This window comes from Protopterus annectens, chromosome 1.part1 (assembly GCF_019279795.1).
Source record: "Protopterus annectens isolate FY-2018-M chromosome 1.part1, PAN1.0, whole genome shotgun sequence".
In the NCBI taxonomy this organism is placed as follows: Eukaryota; Metazoa; Chordata; order Ceratodontiformes; family Protopteridae; genus Protopterus; species Protopterus annectens.
The window spans coordinates 1,193,404,461-1,193,423,570 of record NC_056726.1 but is presented as its reverse complement, the minus strand read 5'-3'; positions in this window follow the sequence as shown (position 1 = coordinate 1,193,423,570).

The following is a 19,110-nucleotide window of genomic DNA, read 5'->3' as shown; positions in this document are numbered from 1 at the left end:
AGAGTGCTTTATCAAAGATAAAAGAAAACAAGGTCAAGAAACTAAATAGGGACTCTACTGCATACGAAAAGGGTGTTGCTTACCCCTCACTTCCCTCGAATTTTTTAAAGAAAGGTAAGAACATTGACTATGACCAGACCTCCTCAGGGGATACATTCATTGGACTTGGCAACAATAATATACCATTTGATGCAACTGTAATGAGTTCACCAGTTAAAAGAAGTGAGAGACTTGTGAGTAAAAATAGGAACAACAGTTCTGACTCTAACAGTGTTAAGAATCAAGAACAGAATCAGGGTTTTCAAACCCACAGAAATGCGAACACTGGGGGGCAACGAAATCAAGTCCAGTATCAAAGTCAGTGGAAGAGGAAGAAACAGAACAGGAAGAGGAGATAATCTCTCCAAGTGACTTTAATTTTATTTTTTCTAAAGAAATTGAACAAAATAATTTATGTATTCTTTGTAACAGTTCTAATGATTTTAAAATTTATAATTATTCCTCTTTTCTTCCTGACTCTGCACTCATAGAGATTTTAGCTAGAGGGCTTTCTTTTGTTCCCACTTTTAGGAGTAATTTGGAAAGAACATTGATTGACTTGAAAACATTTACAAGGAAACTGAATTTAAATGTTCTTTTAGGTAGTAATTCGAGTCTCACGAAAGATTTTAGAGTCGCCAGCATCTTTAACCCTGTGTTGCACCCCACTATTGCTCTTTTTGAAAAAATATGTGAAAATAATTTTAGGTCACTTATGGGAACATACTGTCCTAGTAACATTTTTTACAATAACTTTACCCAAACTGAGAAAGATGCATTACAGGGGTTGAAATTTGCAAACATTCATATTATGAAACCAGATAAAGGGGGTGGGTTGGTCTTCATGAACAGGGAAGATTATGTATTGAACATGGAGTCATTACTTGACAGTGAAGCTTACATGCAAGTGTCTCTTAATGAGATGAATGGAGCTTACCGTAGGATCACTGGGTTCATCAAAGATTTGTTCATTGAAGGCCATATTGATTTGGACCTTATGAATTATTTGGAAATCATTTATCCAATTACCCCGACCCTTTTTGGGTTACCAAAAATACACAAAAATTTGCAAAAACCACCCTTTCGTCCCATCATTGATGGGAGACAATCTATCACATATGGATGTGCTAAATTTGTTGATTGTAAACTTAAGGAGGCCTGGAAAAATGAGGTGCAGATTTGCAAAGACTCATGGGATTTTTTTCAAATGATTAATAACTTCCTTTTTGATGAGGCCCTTAATTTTTTTACAATTGATGTTTGTGACCTTTATACATCTATTCCACAAGAACTTGGATGTGAATGGGTGAGAGACTTCCTTTTAGAAAAACAGGTAGAAGGACAAAGTATTGATTTAATCATATACTTATTGGAACTAGTCCTTAATAATAATTACTTTTTGTTCAACAAACAATTTTACCTCCAGAAAACGGGTGTAGCCATGGGATCCCCCTGTGGAGCAACTTTTGCTAATGCTGTTATGGCTTTTTGGGAAAATAATTATTTGTTTGTTGACACTATCTTTCAGGAGAGGACCGCATGGTACACCCGTTACTTGGATGATATATTCATTTTGTGGAGAGGAGATATCACCTCTGCCACTACCTTTGTTGAACAAATTACTAAATACACCAATTTTTTGAAATTTACATGGGAATTCCAAACAGAATGGATTTCATTCTTGGATGTGGAACTAACAAAGAATATTAAGAAAAATAGTTTTACTTCCAAGATTTTTAGGAAATCCACATATTCTAATGCATTTTTGCATTTCTCCAGTTGCCATCCTTACCACCAGAAAAGTGGTGTGATGAAAGGACAACTCGTTAGGGCTGCCAGGATGGTGATTTTGGAGGATGACTTTTTTCAAGAATGTATGTTGTTAAAAGATATGTTCATGAAACGTGGGTACCCACCTAGATTGGTGGGTGAACTTATTGAAGAGGTGAAGAATAAAAGGGCAAGTGGTTTATTTAAACCAATTTTACAGTTAAAAGAGAATGAAACAACTATTGAATCTAGAGTGGACTTGTCAGATGATTTGACCACCTCTTTTGATTGCCCACTTTTACATGACTTTAATAATGTAAAGAGCTTTGAGAAAGAGGGTTTATTTGCATCTAGTTTTATTACCACATTTTCTTTGGATGCTCCATCTTTAAAAACTATTATTTTCAAAAATTGGTGTTATTTATCAGAAGATCAATCAATTAGTAAACACATTAATGAACATCCTCAAGTGGTTTTTCGTAAGGGATGTAATTTGAAAGCACTTTTGGAAAATAATATTTCCAATGTGCACCGCCCACATAAAGGGATGTTCAAATGTGACAATTGTCATTGGTGCAAGTATATAAAAGTGAGTAACTCATTTACAGTAAAAGGAAAAAAGTTTTACATCAATGGGAAGTTTAATTGTAACACTAGGGGGGTGGTCTATCTTAGTTTGTGCTCTAAATGCCAGGCCTTTAATATAGGGAAAACTGATAGACCACTGAAAAACAGAATTTATGAACACTACTATGCAATTAACAAAGGGAACACTACCAATGCCCTAGCTAGGCACATTTTATCATTCCCTGAGCATGAATTTTTATTCATGGCTATTGAAAAAGTATCTGAGAATGAAAGAGGGGGACCAACTAGCCTAAAACTTGAAGAAAAAGAAGTTTTATGGCAGTTGAAATTAAATGCTTTGGTCCCACCAGGTTTAAATGATGAAATCTCTATCAGGAGCACTTTAAAACTTAAAGTTTTATTAAGATAAAAAATATACTGAATTTCACGAGAAAATAATTTAACATAGTATCTATGAATAGATTTATGTAGTTTACACTTTACATTTTATGTTCTTTTACTTTAAATTGAGGTAAGGTTGTTTCAGGAAATGATGTTTCAGGAATTAATGTTTCGGGAAATGATGTTTCAGGAAATTATGTTTCAGGAAATGATGTCATTTTTTTAAAAGTATTTAAGGGTTGATTTTTTGTTTGTGAATTGTCTGAAGAAGTTTACATATTTTTAGTAAGCAAAGCTAACATACAGTTTTTGTTTCCTAGCATGGTGCTTTTTCCATGTTTTATTTTTTATTAGTTTGTTGAATTATTTAGTTTATTAGCATAATATATTCTAAACTCACAACTTACATGGTTAAGCCTTCTTCTGTTAGTATCTGCTGATAGAAGACTAAAACAATTCTGGAACATCTTGAGGATTTTATTGCTCAAAGCTTTTCTCCTTAATAACTAAGATGGAATCTGTAACTATCAAAATTTTCTTTTTTAAAGGTAAAGTCAGTCATAGATTTTATCACTTCTGTTTCATGTTTAAAGCAAAAATTGCTCAACCATTTATTAAACAGTAAAGCCTTTGAAAACTGATAACTGTAAAAGAAACACATTAAATGCCTGACAGATAAGGAAAATATAAAAAAAACACAGTTGTACATGTGGAACAGGGTGAAGATATTAAATTGTTCAAACCAGCATGAATAAAAAAGAATTGAATGATCTTTCCCCTGGTAGAATATTAAGGGACTTCAAATATCTATAAATATCTGAAAGTCTATATCTGCTTAATCTGAAAACAGTGATTTTTCCCTGTCAAAAGTTGTAAGTGACTTTTTAGTTTATTATTTATTTATTTTCACATAGAATCACCACAGACATAGAGACCATCAGCATACAACGAATAAGATTAATCCAATTCTAAATCATTATCTACAAAATATACATTAAAATTAACCTCAAATGCCCTCTGCTTTAATTTTCTTTTTTTCTGGTTGAACTATAAGCACTCTCATGGCTGCTTCCACTATCTTTCCTGCAGTGCTTAGTGTTCCTTCAGACATATACTACATCCCCAAAATGCTCTGCTAAATTCTGTTGAGCTGCTTGATTGACATTGCAAGTCAAGGTAAAATCAGGCTGGATATTTGTCGCAGTGTGTCCTGATAATGAGTCACCTGTTTGTGCATAAATATCATAAGTCTGACTCTTGCTGTTGCAAATGAAACAAAGTTTAGCCTGAACTTGTTCCAATACTTTGTTTAGAAATGCCCTCTATCTCTCGATTTTCATTAATATTTGACTCCAGCACTTAGTTCTTTACTAAAAATGTCCATTCCAGATTCTAAGTCAGACAACGTCATACATTTCTGACACAGAATGCCATCCATGTTTACAAAACACTTAGTAAAGAAACTGTACACGTTACACTTATAATACTGGCAAATAGCTTCCTCTTTTCTGAGAGATGGAATCCAAGTGTGGGCTAAATGATTTGGCAAAGATAGTATAAGAAAGACTAAAATTCATTCCCTGAAACTATTCTTCACCTTCACACCATGCACTATTTTGCTAGTAGGATCAGTGTTTTAAAAGTAATACAAGCACCTAACCTTTTAGTTGCCTAACTTCTGCCAACACACAAAACAGAAATGAAAATTCATTTGTCTTGAAACACACCACTGTTTAATAAAAAATATGCAACATACAGAGTGTTGCAGGGTGCCACAACCAAGAACTTAGCCAAACAACACAGTCATAAATAAAGTAGGCAAAAAGAAGCTAACAGCAAAAAGACTCGGAGGACCTAACAAGATAACAGCAAGCTAAGAGCAAATAAACATTTAGAGCACTGCAGATTCTCCTTGCCTTGTAAGAGTAAACTGTTAAAACAGTCCAAATGAAAAAAAATGATCATTAGCAGACACACATCTCAGTGTAAGCCTACAAAGCAAGAAACATCAATTCCCTGGTATTGGATGGATCAGAAAAGTGTATGTTTACAGTAGCTCACTAGCGCAGGTGCATAGCATGTTACAGTCCAGCACAAACAAGTAAATAAGTGTGGAATTCTGCTAAAATTAAAACAGGCAAAACAAGCAAATACTGAAGAGAAACTATTAGTACTTTAAAGTTATTTGACATGTACAAGCTAACAGGAAATAAACATTCATAACGCTGCAATTACCCATCTCCCAAAAGAGCAAGTAACAGAAACAGTCTCAAATAAAAAAATAACCTAACAGGTATAGAGGTCTCAAAACTCTCTTAAAGAGATAGCAGGCATAAACATGCCATTTCCCTATATTTGGAGAGAGCCAATCAAAAGGTGGAAAGGTGATACAAACCAAGCATTCAGCAAAAACTGCAAGAAAGACCCAGTCATGCTAGAATTTTAAATATGAAGATCCCAGTAACTTAATGGATAAGCAATTAAGACTCCCAAGCCAGCGATTCTGGGTTCAAGTCCCATCTAGGTGATATAACCTTTTTTTTCCAACTACCATATCCCCCAAATAACCATTAGTAACCTCCTTAATAACATTCCCCATCATATAGGTGTCCAGGGAACTCTGGGACAAAACTGGTTTGGGCTGCATGGCTAGGCTTGTAAAGACCCTAGTGGTCACTCCTAGCATGAACCTATGATGATGCATGAGATTTGTACAAATGACTTTTTAAGGACATCCCAATATTTAAATGGCTTCTAAACACCTTTCCTTATTACTTTTAAAGTTTATATGGGTTTATTCAGGCTCTAGCTCCATAATATTTAGGATAGCAGGTTGAAAATTAGCTGTGTGACTATTGATGGAGGCCACTTTGCCTTTTGTTTTTTACATGACAAAGTCATTTTTTCCTGCCTACTTGCCTGTGCATTTGCATGTTTCTTTTGCTAATTACATAGTGCTATGATGATTCACTAACTGACACTCTTTGGACCTATATTTTGCTTTAAATGTATTAATTTTATGATGGTCATTGTCCAATTGATGATCTCCTTCCTTCAGCAGTAGAAAATACACACAGACACAGACATGAAATTCAGTGTCAGTCATTTAAAAAACTCAGTAAACATATCATGTGAAGTTGTTAAATCTCGCCGTTTATTCTCACTGATGGGTTTGGTGCCAATCTTTGGCTCCAACACGGCCAATAGCAAAGCTCAAGGTTTGCCAGTAGCTTGAATCCAAGCCCCTTATCCCACAACGCACTGCTGGAATTACACCAGATCTAGTTTGCTGCAGCAAGAGAGATCTCGATGATCCAGTTAGCTCGGACCATTTTGATAAATCGCAAGTTTTAAAAAAACTTTTTTCTACTCTTTTTGAGAGGTTATTCTTATTTAGTGTGTGTGTGTGTGTGTGTGTTTTTCTCGCTAAAAATAATTATAGTTTAAAGTAGGTTAGATTGTAGAGATAGTGCCCTGTGTTGGCTTAGTTTTTCTTAGTGTTGGGCCCTTTCTTAGACCTATTTAGTTTTACAATTTTTACTTGTTTAGTGTGGGCTTAGTTAGCCCTGTATTTAACCTTTACAGGTTAATTTTGTGGTATGTCTCTTTATAATATGTCGGATGAGAGAGAAAAGTCTCACCCCAAATCGAGGTTTAAGTAATGTCCAGATTGTGGGCAGAAAATGTCCATCACGGATGGACATGTCCAATGTGTGTACTGTCTGGGGGCTAACCACTTCCAAGACTCCTGCAGTATTTGCCACTCTTTTTCATCTAGGATTCTCTTAGAGAGAAGGAGAAAACTCATAGATAGGGGTTTGCTGCAGCATACTTTCTCTGAGGTGTTGGGTAGCCAGGAAGGTGCCAGCACTTCTTCTAAATCTTCAAAATCTTCTGATTCTAAACAAACCAAGAAGGCAAAGAGATCAGAGGGTACAGGGTCATTGGTTCCACAGTCCTCGGAACTGAGTGTCCCTTTGGTTTGGTGCCAGCTTCCAGTCTTGGAGCCGGTCTCTGAGGTTCCCTCATCTCCTCTGGTCCAGCCAGCACCTTCGGTGCATTCCTTGAAGTCTTCGGTCAGCCTCTCTGATATGGATATGGATCGGCTAGTGCAGAAGCTTCTACTGGCACCAGGACTTGCTAAATTGTTGTTGGCCCCGACCACTTCGTCGGAGCCGAAGACCATTGAACTGGACTTGACTCCTCCTCCTCCGAGCCGTACTGCACTCTTGGAGGCGAAGGAGCCCGAACCAATAGCTGTCGAACCTATGGAACCGAGACCCACACTGGTGTTATCGGTTCCATCTACTCAGATGCCCTTGTCGCCGACCGAGGATGCTAGGAGCTGACAATCTCCTGTCGGGTCTGGGGAGGATAGTTGGACCAATTTGTCAGTGCCGACTCTTCCTCTCGGGGCTTCAGCTTGAATGAGCTCGGCTCTTACCTCGGGCTCGGAGCCCATGGTTTCATTGTGGGAGGATCGAAGGGTCCCTCCTGATCCTTCTACCCCTTCTCATCGGAGCCATGGTGCTTTCGATGCCATGAGGTGAGTCCTGACTCCTAAAACATCATCGGCATCAGTTTGGGCTTCCTTCTCCCCTCAAGTTCCTGTGTCTGCTTCTATGTCTAACGGTCCCCCTAAGCGTAGAGACCCTGAGCCTCAAGTGGCCCTACAGGGCATCCCCTGCTCTTCTGAGAACTCCCCAGACCTCCCCACTGAGGAGGTACCCAGGAAGAGACTGTGCAAGAGGAGACACTTAGACTCCCCACAGGAGTCTTTGACATCTGACACAGACTTGAATGAGTCAGAAGGGTCCCCTCGATCCCCCTCTGAGGATATCTCCTTTGTGGAGATATTAGAGATCCTTAGTCAGAGGGGCAATTGGCAGTCCAAAACCCCTACTGAGGATGAGTAAGTGCTCTTGAAGGCTTTTGTGTCTCAACCTTTCACTTCTTGGGTGTCTCTGCCTTGCAATGAGCTCATGAAGCTGATCTCTCATAAGGCGTGGGAGTCACCGGAGGCCATGGAACCTGTCCCTCGGAAGCCGAATAATTCATCTCTGCCCCGGTGGGCAAAGCCTTTTTGACCAAAGGAGTGCCTGTTGATGCCATGGTGGTAGCTGCAGCCACCAAGAAGGAAGTGTCTGAAACATCCACATTTATCCATCCTCCTAACAAAGATTCTAGGATCATGGATAGATACTAGAAATGCATGTTTAGTTCAGCGACTTTTTCTATGCGATCACTGAACTATTTAACCCATTTTACAAGACTGCAAAGAGATCTCCTGAAAGAGCTAGGAGATACTCTCCAGGGTACGGTAGCTGCTGGGGTTGCCGACAAAGTCAACGCACAGCTCGCTACCCTTTAGAGCACTGCAGATTCTCCTTGCCTTGTAAGAGTAAACTGTTAAAACAGTCCAAATGAAAAAAAATGATCATTAGCAGACACACATCTCAGTGTAAGCCTACAAAGCAAGAAACATCAATTCCCTGGTATTGGATGGATCAGAAAAGTGTATGTTTACAGTAGCTCACTTGCGCAGGTGCATAGCATGTTACAGTCCAGCACAAACAAGTAAATAAGTGTGGAATTCTGCTAAAATTAAAACAGGCAAAACAAGCAAATACTGAAGAGAAACTATTAGTACTTTAAAGTTATTTGACATGTACAAGCTAACAGGAAATAAACATTCATAACGCTGCAATTACCCATCTCCCAAAAGAGCAAGTAACAGAAACAGTCTCAAATAAAAAAATAACCTAACAGGTATAGAGGTCTCAAAACTCTCTTAAAGAGATAGCAGGCATAAACATGCCATTTCCCTATATTTGGAGAGAGCCAATCAAAAGGTGGAAAGGTGATACAAACCAAGCATTCAGCAAAAACTGCAAGAAAGACCCAGTCATGCTAGAATTTTAAATATGAAGATCCCAGTAACTTAATGGATAAGCAATTAAGACTCCCAAGCCAGCGATTCTGGGTTCAAGTCCCATCTAGGTGATATAACCTTTTTTTTCCAACTACCATATCCCCCAAATAACCATTAGTAACCTCCTTAATAACATTCCCCATCATATAGGTGTCCAGGGAACTCTGGGACAAAACTGGTTTGGGCTGCATGGCTAGGCTTGTAAAGACCCTAGTGGTCACTCCTAGCATGAACCTATGATGATGCATGAGATTTGTACAAATGACTTTTTAAGGACATCCCAATATTTAAATGGCTTCTAAACACCTTTCCTTATTACTTTTAAAGTTTATATGGGTTTATTCAGGCTCTAGCTCCATAATATTTAGGATAGCAGGTTGAAAATTAGCTGTGTGACTATTGATGGAGGCCACTTTGCCTTTTGTTTTTTACATGACAAAGTCATTTTTTCCTGCCTACTTGCCTGTGCATTTGCATGTTTCTTTTGCTAATTACATAGTGCTATGATGATTCACTAACTGACACTCTTTGGACCTATATTTTGCTTTAAATGTATTAATTTTATGATGGTCATTGTCCACTTGATGATCTCCTTCCTTCAGCAGTAGAAAATACACACAGACACAGACATGAAATTCAGTGTCAGTCATTTAAAAAACTCAGTAAACATATCATGTGAAGTTGTTAAATCTCGCCGTTTATTCTCACTGATGGGTTTGGTGCCAATCTTTGGCTCCAACACGGCCAATAGCAAAGCTCAAGGTTTGCCAGTAGCTTGAATCCAAGCCCCTTATCCCACAACGCACTGCTGGAATTACACCAGATCTAGTTTGCCGCAGCAAGAGAGATCTCGATGATCCAGTTAGCTCGGACCATTTTGATAAATCGCAAGTTTTAAAAAAACTTTTTTCTACTCTTTTTGAGAGGTTATTCTTATTTAGTGTGTGTGTGTGTGTGTGTGTGTGTGTGTGTGTGTGTGTGTGTGTGTGTGTGTGAGTGTGTGTGTGTGTTTCTTGCTAAAAATAATTATAGTTTAAAGTAGGTTAGATTGTAGAGATAGTGCCCTGTGTTGGCTTAGTTTTTCTTAGTGTTGGGCTCTTTCTTAGCCCTATTTAGTTTTACAATTTTTACTTGTTTAGTGTGGGCTTAGTTAGCTCTGTATTTAACCTTTACAGGTTAATTTTGTGGTATGTCTCTTTATAATATGTCGGATGAGAGGGAAAAGTCTCACCCCAAATCAGGGTTTAAGTAATGTCCAGATTGTGGGCAGAAAATGTCCATCACGGATGGACATGTCCAATGTGTGTACTGTCTGGGGGCTAACCACTTCCAAGACTCCTGCAGTATTTGCCACTCTTTTTCATCTAGGATTCTCTTAGAGAGAAGGAGAAAACTCATAGATAGGGGTTTGCTGCAGCATACTTTCTCTGAGGTGTTGGGTAGCCAGGAAGGTGCCAGCACTTCTTCTAAATCTTCAAAATCTTCTGATTCTAAACAAACCAAGAAGGCAAAGAGATCAGAGGGTACAGGGTCATTGGTTCCACAGTCCTCGGAACTGAGTGTCCCTTTGGTTTGGTGCCAGCTTCCAGTCTTGGAGCCGGTCTCTGAGGTTCCCTCATCTCCTCTGCTCCAGCCAGCACCTTCGGTGCATTCCTTGAAGTCTTCGGTCAGCCTCTCTGATATGGATATGGATCGGCTAGTGCAGAAGCTTCTACGGGCACCAGGACTTGCTAAATTGTTGTTGGCCCCGACCACTTCGTCGGAGCCGAAGACCATTGAACCGGACTTGACTCCTCCTCCTCCGAGCCGTACTGCACTCTTGGAGGCGAAGGAGCCCGAACCAATAGCTGTCAAACCTATGGAACCGAGACCCACACTGGTGTTATCGGTTCCATCTACTCAGACGCCCTTGTCGCCGACTGAGGATGCTAGAAGCCAACAATCTCCTGTCGGGTCTGGGGAGGATAGTTGGACTGATTTGTCAGTGCCGACTCTTCCTCTCGGGGCTTCAGCTTGAATGAGCTCGGCTCTTACCTCGGGCTCGGAGCCCATGGTTTCATTGTGGGAGGATCGAAGGGTCCCTCCTGAGCCTTCTACCCCTTCTCATCGGAGCCATGGTGCTTTCGATGCCATCAGGTGAGTCCTGTCCCCTAAGACATCATCGGCATCAGTTTGGGCTTCCTTCTCCCCTCAAGTTCCTGTGTCTGCTTCTACGTTTAACAGTCCCCCTAAGCGTAGAGACCCTGAGCCTCAAGTGGCCTTACAGGGCATTCCCTGCTCTTCTGAGACCTCCCCAGATCTCCCCACTGAGGAGGTACCCAGGAAGAGACTGTGCAAGAGGAGACACTTAGACTCCCCACAGGAGTCTTTGACATCTGACACAGACTTGAATGAGTCAGAAGGGTCCCCTCGATCCCCCTCTGAGGATATCTCCTTTGTGGAGATATTAGAGATCCTTAGTCAGAGGGGCAATTGGCAGTCCAAAACCCCTACTGAGGATGAGTAAGTGCTCTTGAAGGCTTTTGTGTCTCAACCTTCCACTTCTTGGGTGTCTCTGCCTTGCAATGAGCTCATGGAGCTGATCTCTCGGAAGGCGTGGGAGTCACCGGAGGCCATGGAACCTGTCCCTCGAAGCAATAAGTTCATCTCTGCCCCGGTGGACAAAGCCTTTTTGACCAAAGGAGTGCCTGTTGATGCCATGGTGGTAGCTGCAGCCACCAAGAAGGAAGTGTCTGAAACATCCGCATTTATCCATCCTCCTAACAAAGATTCTAGGATCATGGATAGATACTGGAAATGCATGTTTAGTTCAGCGACTTTTTCTATGGGATCGCTGAACTATTTAACCCATTTTACAAGACTGCAAAGAGATCTCCTGAAAGAGCTAGGAGATACTCTCCAGGGTACGGTAGCTGCTGGGGTTGCCAACAAAGTCAACACACAGCTCGCTACCCTAAAGTCGGTTGTAAACTCGTCCATGCATCTCATATCTTATGCAGCTGATGGTTCGAGTAGAGCCGCTATTTCAGGCATTGCTCTGCAGAGACAAGCCTGGATGCTTCTCTGTTCCTTTGTGAAACCCTTTAAGTCTTCCTTTATCAACACCCCATTTGATGGCTCATCACTGTTTGGGCCTAAATTAAAGGAAACTTTAACCAGGTGTGAGCAGGAAGGCAAGACCCTATCTGCCATTGGAGTCCATTTTTCTACCCCTACTCGGCCCTACCCCAAGGGCCCTAGGGGAGGGGAAATGTGGTTCCAAAAAGCACAGGGAGTGTTTCAGGACACACATGGAGAAACCCTCTCTAGAGGCAGAGGAGGGGTTTATAACGGAAGACGGTGCCCGCGCAGCAGAGGGGGTCCACAGCAACAGGGTGACAGAGGCCAGTGCTCATGAAAGGGGGCCCGGCTGTTTGGCTCTGAAGGCAGTCGGGGGTCACTTGTCTTTGTACCCAGAAGCCTGGCTAAACATAACATCAGATACATGGGTACAAAGCATAATTTCCAGAGGATATTTCATACCATTCTCTTCCCCTCCTACTCCTGTAAGCAGAATGCCAGATGTTCCACCCAGTCTCAGGGAACAAGCAATCGTAGAGGTCCAAAAATTGCTGGAAAAAAAGAGTCATCCAACCAGTCCCAGCAGACCGAGTTGGATTCGGAACTTACTCAAGATTCTTTTTGGTACCAAAGAAAACAGGGGACTGGAGACCTATCTTGAACCTCAGCAGACTCAACCAATTTGTAAAGAAAGAGAAGTTCCGAATGGTCATGCTTCAGTCCATTCTTCCCTTCCTAGGAAAAGGTGATTGGATGTGCTCCATAGATCTCAAGGACGTGTACTATCACATAAAGATGAACAGATGCTCCAGGGGTCACCTGCGTTTCCAGCTGGAAGCCAGTCATTACTAGTTTTGAGCCTTGCCCTTTGGTCTCACTACAGCCTCCAGGGTGTTCATCAAATGTATGGCAATGGTCATGGCTCAACTGAGGCATCTAGGATTCCAGGTGTTTCCATATCTAGACGATTGGCTTCTCACTGCTACCACCAGGCATCAATTGACTCAGGCAACACAATATACTCTGACACTCTGCCATCAATTAGGCATTACAATCAACTTCAAAAAGTCTGCCTTATTGCCATCGCAGCATACCATTTTTATAGGAGCAGAGTTAGATACCTCAACCACCACTCTACATCTTCCAATCAAAAGAGTCTAATTTCTTCGCCAACACATCTCACTGGCATCAAATAACAAAGCTACAACAGCAGAGGTCTTGAAGGTACTAGGTTTGATGGCAACAGCAATCCTGTCTATACCACTTGCAAGGATGCATATGCGAATCCTTCAATGGCTCCTCTTTGTTCAGTGATCCTACCAAAAGCTACCGATGCATGACATGATTCTCATCACAGATTCTTTCAAGAGAGACCTTCAGTGGTGGTTGACGTCTCTTCATGTTACAATTGGAAGACCCTTTGTCCCCCCCAGTAGCCACTGTGACCACAGACGCTTCCCTGATAGGGTGGGGGGGGCATTTTCAGGGAAAGACTGCCTAAGGCACATGGATGGATCAAGAGTCACATCTGCATATCAATGTTCTGGAGTTGAGAGTGGTACTTCTGGCATTGCAGTACTTTCAGGACTCTCTTCCTCTAGGGACAATTGCAATTCAGACAGACAACATGTCAGTGGTCTGGTACTTGAACAAACAAGGTGGAACCAAGTCTTACCCCCTTTTTTGAGAAGCAATCAGGGTATGGCAATGGGCTGTGTCGTCCCACCACTTTCTGATAGCAACGCACATCCTGGGGAAATCCAATGTGATAGCGGACAAGCTAAGCAGGGCAATACTGTTTCCTCACAAGTGGTCTCTCAACCAATGAGTTGCAGATCTGATTTTCCACAAATGAGGCCAGCCTTGCTGTGACCTCTTTGCCAGTCACATCAATACCAAATGCAGAAACTACTTTGCCGTAATACCACCTCCGGGACATTCCCCGAGAGACGCATTTGTACAGGCTTAGCCTCCGGGTCTCCTATATGCATTTCCACCTATTCCATTGATACCCAAGGTTTTACAGAAAGCAAAGTCACTGGGAAGGACAGTTATCCTCATAGCTCCCTACTGGCCTCAACAGATTTGGTTTCCTTCCCATCACCATCATCAACTGGACGATCCATGGATCCTGGACCCAGTTCCAGACCTTCTAACACACCCGTCAGGGGACCTCCACTCTTCACTGCAGTCCCTGAAACTGACTGCTTCACTAATCCACTTCCCCTAATTGCCAGGATTCGTTCGCTCTCAGATGATACAAGACAAATCCTTTTGCCTTCTCACAAGCCATCCACCAGGAAACTATACCGCAGTAAGTGGAACAGGTTTTCAATTTGGGCCAGTATACAGAAAATCGACCCTTTCCGAGCTCCTTTATCATCCATTTTAGAATTTTTGACAAAGATTTTTAAAGAAGGAGCAGCAGCTGCCACAGTTTGAGTCCAGTTAGCCGCCATATCAATTTCCACCTTGGATTTGATGGGTTGAATGTTATGAGCCATAACGTATCTAAGGCTTTACTTAAAGGTGCCTTTCACATGAGACCTCCTGTCAAAATTCCTTATTCTCCCTGGAATTTGAATTTTATGCTGTCTCAAATTATTCTCCCCCCTTTCGAACCAGCATCTTCTTGTGACCTCAAATATTTGTCCTGGAAGACTATATTTCTGGTAGCCATTACTTCTGCCCGCAGAGTGTCAGAATTCCAAGCATTATCTGTTAGGCCTCCTTACATGATTTTCCATGCTGATAGAGTATCTCTCAGAACAAACCCCTCCTTTTTGCCTAAAGTCTGTTCTGAATCCAATATCAGTCAGGTCATTGAGCTGCCAGTCTTTTTTCCCAACCACTCTAACAAATTAGAATACATGCTGCACAAGCAACTCAGATTTTATCTTGACAGAACGAAGGATATTAGAAAATCAGATCAACTTTTTGCATCCTTTTTGGAGGCCAGAAAAGGTAATCCAGTGGCTAAAACAACTTTATCTAAATGGTTATCAGATTGTATATCCTTTGTTTATGCGAATGCAAGCATGCCATTGACACAAAAGCCTAAGGCTCATTCTACCAGAGCCGTTTCTACGTCTTCTGCCTTTCAAGCTAAATTGACCCTTGACAATATTTGTGCTGAAGCCATTTGGTCTAAGCCTCATACCTTTATCACACATTACAAAGTAGATAAGGCTTCCAGGGACAGGTCTTCCTTTGGTTCCACGGTACTGAAAAACATACTTCCATGAGCCACCCAAGATTGAGGGTGCTAGGGACACTACCCATCAGTGAGAATAAATGGTGAGATTTAACAACTTCACATAAAGAAGTTATGTACTTACCATAACATTCCATGTCAGTTGTTTATCTCACCTTTATTCTTACGTCCCTCCCTCCTTCCCCCTCCTGGCTGACAGTTGACTTAGAGGCTAGTACCATCCTGGTTATTCAATACTTCTTCTTCCTCTTCGGGAAGTGCTTCCTTGTAGAAATAAATAAAAGGGTATCTGTAGTGAGAGTAGGGAACAGGTGGAGGAGACCCTGGAGAGATGGAGATATGCTCTAGAGAGAAGAGGAATGAAGGTCAGCAGGACTAAGACAGAATATATGTGTGTGAATGAGAGGGAGGATAGAGGAATGGTGAGGATGCAGGGAGTAGAGGTGGCGAAGGTGGATGGGTTTAAGTACTTGGGATCAACAGTTCAGAGTAATGGTGAGTGTGGAAGAGAGGTGAAGAAGAGAGTACAGGCAGGATGGAGTGGGTGGTGAAGAGTGTCAGGAGTGATTTGTGACAGACGAGTACCAGTAAGAGTGAAAGGGAAGGTCTACAAGAGGGTAGTGAGACCAGCTATGTTATATGGGTTGGAGACAGTGGCATTGACAAAAAGGCAGGAGTCAGAGCTTGACGTAGCAAAGTTGAAGATGTTAAGATTTGCACTGGGTGTGACAAGGATGGACAGGATTAGAAATAAATATATTAGAGGGTCAGCCCAGGTTGGAATATTTGGAGACAAAGCCAGAGAGGCAAGATTATGTTGGTTTGGACATGTGCTGAGGAGGGATGCAGAGTATATTGGGAAAAAGATGCTAAGGATGAAGCTGCCAGGTAACAGGAAAAGAGGAAGGCCTAAGATAAGGTTTATGGATGTGGTGACAGAGGACATTCAGGTGGTTGGTGTGACAGAGCAAGATGCAGAGGACAGGAAGAAATGGAAACAGTTAATCTGCTGTGGTGACCCCTAATGGGAGCAGCCAAAAGAACAAGAAGACATGGTGGAACTGCTAGGCAGATGGCAGGGGCACAAATCGTACCATGTTAGCATGATGAAACCTTACCATGATAGGGAGGCCCTTGTGCTGAGCATTTGCAGTGAATTGCAGGAGGAGTCTGAGGAAAATCTGGGGACTGATCTCCTCAGTGAGGCTCAGGCTGACACCTCAGTGGAAGGGGTAGCAATGTCCCAGCAGCTATCTTCTACCCAGGTTTGAGAAATTCGAGAAGTGTTGCAGGAATTTGGGGACATGTTCACTGGTAAACCAGGGTGCACCCACCTGGTGCAACATCAGGTGGATACAGGACCCCAAAGGCCTATTAGGCAGGCCCCTTATAGGGTGCCTGAGAGAGTCAGACAGACCCTGAGGGAGGAGTAGTGAGATCAGCTATGTTATATGGGTTGGAGACAATGGCATTGACAAAAAGGCAGAAGTTTGAGCTGAATGTGGCAGAGTTAAAGATGTTAAGATTTGCACTGGGTGTGATGAGGTTGGACAGGATTAGGAATAAGTATATTAGAGGGTCAGCCCAGGTCGGAAGGTTTGGAGACAAAGCCAGAGGGGCAAGATTACGTTGGCTTGGACATGTGCTGAAGAGGGATGCAGAGTATATTGGGAAAAAGATGCTAAGGATGAAGCTGCCAGGTAACAGGAAAAGAGGAAGGCCCTAAGATAAGGTTCATGGATGTGGTAAGAGAGGACATGCAGGTGGTTGGTGTGACAGAGCAAGATGCAGAGGACAGAAAGAAATGGAAACTGGTGATCCACTGTGGCGACCCCTAATGGGAACAGCCGAAAGAAGATGATGATGATACTTGCAGCAAACAAGATCTGAGGTAATTCCAGCAGTACATTGTGGGATAAGGGGCTTGGTCTCGAGCTACTGGCAAACCTTGAGCTTTGCTATCGGCCGTGTCGGAGCCGAGAATAGGCTCCGAACCCATCAGTGAGAATAAAGACGAGATAAACAACTGACATGGAATGTTATGGTAAGCACATAACTTCTTTTTCTCTAATATGCCAAGGTGGTGCAGCGGTTAGCGTTGTCGCCTCACAGCAAGAGGTACTCCCATTTGATTCTCAGCTGGAGTGCCTTCTATGTGGAGTCTGCATGTCCTACCCGCAGTTGAGTGACGTTTAAAGACATGCAGGTAGGTGCGTGCATGAATGGGTGTGCCCTCTTTGAAGGTTGGGTGTCTGGCTGGCAATTCGGCACCATAAAAATCCATTGCCAATCATTAGCGGACCAGAGTTCAGCCGTGGCGACCCCTAACCAGGAAAAGCCAAAAGACATTACTTAGTAAACATATCTTCTCTCAGTTATGTTACGTTCCAATTCAGTTTGCATCTTGTCTATGAATATTTTCATCATTGTTGTTTTTAAACATAGACTAGCTTAATACCTTTAAAGTCTCATGGTATATTTCTTCATAATTAATATGACTTTCTCCTGTAAACTAGAAGAAAAAGATAATCCAGTTATATAGTCACTACAAACCATGCTTTTTTTTCTTTTTGGCTTTTTCCAGGTTAGGGGTCGCTACAGCAGAACTCTGGTCTGCTAATGATTGGCAGTTGATTTTTATGGTGCCGAGTTGCCAGCCCGATGCCCAACCTTCAGCGAAGGCATGCCCATTCACGCATGTCTTTTGGAAGCCACTTGACAGTGGGGAGGACATGCAGACTCCACACAGAAGGCACTCCAATCGAGAATCAAACAGGAGAACCTCTTGCTGTGAGGCAACAACACCACCGCTGTACAACAGTGGTTTTTGTGTAAACCATGCTAAAAATCAATAAAACTTTAAAAAATACATGCTAGCAATAATGCCTTGAGATGTAATGAAGAAATGTATTGCTAACTGACAAGAGCATTTAATCCCTTAGGCTTTTCCCCCAGAATCAAAGCAATCCAATTAGTAATAAATCTCTCCCATTAACTCTCACAATCCGAAGGCATTATTCAAGTATTAACCTTGCAGGTAAGACATATTTTCAAGGTAGCTGGTAATTCTTTCTGAATAACTGATGACTTGTTATGACAAAGATTAAAGGTCTGCACTGATCTCCTTACCCTAAGTTTCTTCAAGCTGTATGTATACTGTGAGACATCAGGATTAAGGAATACCCCACTGCATACTCTCCCTCTGGTGTTACACCATGGTTCTGCAAAAACATCTCTAAGTATATGCAATGGCTAAAGATATGTTATTTTTTTAGGAATATCCCATGCTTGGGTGCAGTAATGTTTGCTTTGCTCATGGTTGCATGATTTGGTCATGAAGGCATTTTTTAAATACTTAGTAATGCTGACTGAGGTGCAGAAATATTACCGTTGTGTTTACATTGCTCAAACTGAGAGTGCACTGCATGTAGTCTGAGCTTGTACAGATTGCCTTTCTTTACTTTAGGACAGCATACTTCTATCTCGTTTTTGTAAAGACAAAGGAATCCATAGGCATCTGACTGTTTACATGAAGTTGTTTGCAGACTCCCAAACTCTCAGCAATTTTGTTTTTTCTTTTTTTAATATCTCTTGTAATATCTGTTTTTTTTAGAGTATAGAGATGTACAAGTATAGTTATAACTATTCTTTGTAATAGCTACAGCTAGTAGGACTTCTCATTGGCAACACTGCAATCCTGAATTATCAGTACTTTTGTTTTAAAATGTAACCAACAGGCAAAAGGGTCTCTGTTAAACCTCAAAGTGAACTGAAAACAAAACAAGTCATGATATCTCCACGGACAAATTTAATGTTCTGAAGAACTGCAATGGTATTTTTTTATGATTTGGATGAAAGTGATAAACTATAAGCATGAAACCTATAGGTGGTGATATTGTGCTACTTGCAGTTCAGTAATGTCTCTCCTTATATTTGTTTTGGGGGAGAGTTGAAGAGTTTAGTTGTAATATTCTTTTTTAATAGGTACATCTAGCCAAACCCCTTCCTCTTGGTATTGCTGAGTTTACAACACATACGCTGATTACATTGTCCAATTAGGGTGTACCTTTTTAATAGTAATTAGCCTTTATTATATAATTATTATTTTCTCTGATGTTGATGTGCC